We start from the raw sequence: 3,532 nt of genomic DNA on the forward strand, positions 1-3,532 counted from the left end.
GTTGGGATGCATTGCTCCTGAGCTTGAAGGAGGTGATCCTTGAATATTACCCAGCTTTCTTGGGCCCCTCTTCCCTCCAGGGCTTTGTCCCATGGCGCTCTGCCAAGCAGATCCCTGAAGAGGCCAAAGTCTGCTCTCCTGAAGTCCAGGGTAGTGAGCTTGCTGTGCGCCCTCCTCGCTGCCCTCAGGATCTTGAACTCCACCATTTCGTGGTCACTGCAGCCCAGGCTGCCCTTGAGCTTCACATTCCCCACCAGCCCCTCCTTGTTGGTGAGAACAAGGTCCAGCACAGCACCTCTCCTCGTTGGCTCCTCTACCACTTGGAGAAGGAAGTTATCATCGACTTCTCTGTGCCTCAGTCCCTTCCCAGCCCCTTTCCTCCTCCTGATCATTTCTTCTTCTGTGAACACTACTCAGATCCACAGATGAAAAACATGACCACAGGATGGAGGTGGTATTACAGAGAAGAACCCCAAATATCTGTATGACCACAATACAAAGATGAAAACAAATTGGCCTGGGTTTATGTTACCAGTTGTCCAGAGCTGGGAACATCTGTTCTGGAGTTGTAGAGAAGATGGCATTACAGGACTGTGTCCATGACCAGTGCCATCATAAGGTAAATACATAATTGTTTCCACAGGCTGTGTTGAAACACAGACTGTTCTTGAATATGCCACAAGCTTCTATTGTGTTCTTTTCTCCCTTCTAACAAGACAATTTCTATTTAAACACTAAAACTTTGATTCAACTCTCCCTTAATAAACAAACAGTGTAATATATACATGTATATCTATTTCACACTTTCTTATTCAACCCCATTTTGACTGAGTACTGAGACACAGTAGAGATACTGGGGAGGATTTTCCTATTTTCTCTTGTTAGAAGTATAAGCACAAAACCTTGTGTAATTCAATGGATGTTCAGCCGAAACAAATTTCATTGATCTGTTCTTTTTTGAGGATTCCACTCACTCAGAGTCATTACCAGAGGCCAAAGTTAACATGTGACTAAAGGGAAAAAATTCATCTAGCTGATGCAAGTATTGTCAGTTTAGCAATGAAATTGCTTTACAATCATTTCTGATGCTGGGGGAGAAAAGGTTGTCAGCAGTCCTCAAACCTGAATTTGATGTTTCTGCCATGGCCCATCATTTGCGTGGCTGGTAAAGAACCACATGATTACCCAAGTGCATGGATTGAAGTTAGAGCATCCACAGATCCCATTGCTTTGATAAAAGCAACAGGAAGAACTTACATCTTTGTGCTCTTTCCACTTAGAACTGTGTTAAACACAAGGAAGTAAGAAAATCCCCCATATTAATTTAGCTGAAGACAAACCATAGTTCTGGTCAATCAGATGAAGTATCAGCCCCAAGCACAGCCAGTTTCTACACGCACAGTCCCAGCTAGTCATACAGCTCCCGACCTCACGAGTTTATCATAAAAAAAAACCACAACAGAATGTGAGAAGCCTTCTGTAGGAGAGCCACACAAGAGGCAGTAGGCATCCTGGCCTTGGACTCTTCCCAGAAAAAAAAAAAAAAAAAAATCTCGTGGCTCCAAGATGATTTGCATTGTCAAATCCAGCTCTTCTGTGTGGCCTCAAAGCCCATTCTGAGAGAACTCTCTCCCCAACCTCTCTTCCCTGCGTGTCCCCCCCCCACACACACCTCCCCGCTTTCCCCAAGCCATCTTAGAGGTCTATCAGTGGTAGGAAACTACCTACCTCCTTTACAACCCCCCTTCACCCCGGGCAGGGTGAGGAGGTTACCTTTCTGATATTATGCACATTCCTTGTACATGAAATTTACCTTTCTGTGCCCATTTAAACATCTAGCAAATTCAAATCCTTTTGCCTCAGTCTGAAGAGGAATAGATACAACAACAGGCAAGCGTTCACTCTGTCCCAAGAGAAGAAAAGGTGGCTCACCTATGTGAGAATATGGCCAAAGGAACATATAAAAAGATTCAGAGTCCAGACTTAAGTGGAGGAACAGAATGAATCAAGCAACTCCTGCAGGTTACTAATGTAATCACAGGGCTGCCGGGGAGATTTTCTTGACCTTGAATGGGAGGGAGGTCCTCATCCCAAAACACGGTTTCTCTTCTCCTCAGGCTGCTTCCTGGGAGGGAGGGTCAATACTATTATTAAACCGAGGGTCAGAGGTACCACAATAATGCCCCTTCCCCCAAAAATCACCATTCACACATTTCACTTATTAAAGACAAAAATGCATTTTTTAAAAGCTAAAATATAAAGAGGATATTCCATAAATACAACTAAAAAAAGATTTAAGATACTACTGACACAACTGCAATTAACTCCTGAACCAAGAAGAGAACTGTTGTACAAACCTATTTGTTTGTGTCCAGAATTTGTGGAAACAGAAATCAAAGTTTTCAAGTGTAAGTTTGGGTAGCTAATAATTTTGTCTCAACACAGATTTAACCTCAAACCATTGAGTATTCAGCTAAGTCTGAGGCTTATAGCCAACTAAAGGTACTGTTTGAAATATCTACTAGTCTGGCAGCTTAACAAATTCTCTTTATTAAAGATCTAAAAACCCACAAGTCTGGATATATTGACCTAGAAATTGATATACTGTTAGAGGACTCACTCTTAAAATCACTAAGACACTCACCACAAGCTCTTCAACAGGGACAGTGGAGTTTTCTCAATCTCTTTCATGCTATATCATACTTATAACACTAACTCACACTTTTTTTTAACAGGATGAAGACTAGCTAACTACTATTATTAGGTCTTGTGCTCAAATTCAGCATTCCAGACAAAACTTTGCATTTTGGAAATATTTTTCTCTCTGAGGCAGCAGCTCATTTGGGAGAGACTTACTGCCAACACAACTGATCCCACTGGTCTTAAAACTAATTTGTCTACAAGATCCCAGGAGATTTTGCAGTCTGTTTCAAATGAGGATAAAGATTTGTTTCTTGCATGTGGTAAGGGCTATTGGTATATTTGGCTGTCAGCATAGTGAATGAAGCTAAAGGAATACTTCCACCAAAATAGAAAAATAATTCTTTTTTAAGCTGGAAATGTGAAAGTTCTTTTTTAAAAATATCTGCACACCTTAAAAGCACTAAATTCACAGAATTTGAAATCAGAGATTTTCCACAAGTAAAATTATCTGTCAAGCTCTTAGAATTAAAATCGTTTACCAATTTTTACTTAAGGTAGCCTGTCCAAGATGCATCCAGTGGGTATCTGAGGCTTTATAGGAAATAAACCTTTCACTAAGAGTATATAGAAGAAATCGTTTTGTAATTATTAGTAGTACTTCAGGACTTAAGTTTCTACTAGCTACCAAAAAAGGCTGAAAGGGATGTTTAGGAACTTAAAAACAAGAATATAGCAGAACTTTAGTTAAAAAAATGGTATATATTATTTATAATGTAGCTATTGCTTTTCTTTTGAGGTTCAGAATGCCTCTATCTTCCCCCAAGGCCAGCAAAGAACCTCCCTGCTTTCCATCTACATGCTAGTTTTAGACAGACCACAAGGAAACCAG

The sequence above is a fragment of the Aptenodytes forsteri genome, unplaced genomic scaffold (genome assembly GCF_000699145.1).
Source record: "Aptenodytes forsteri isolate BGI_AS27 unplaced genomic scaffold, ASM69914v1 Scaffold284, whole genome shotgun sequence".
NCBI classification, from domain to species: domain Eukaryota; kingdom Metazoa; phylum Chordata; class Aves; order Sphenisciformes; family Spheniscidae; genus Aptenodytes; species Aptenodytes forsteri.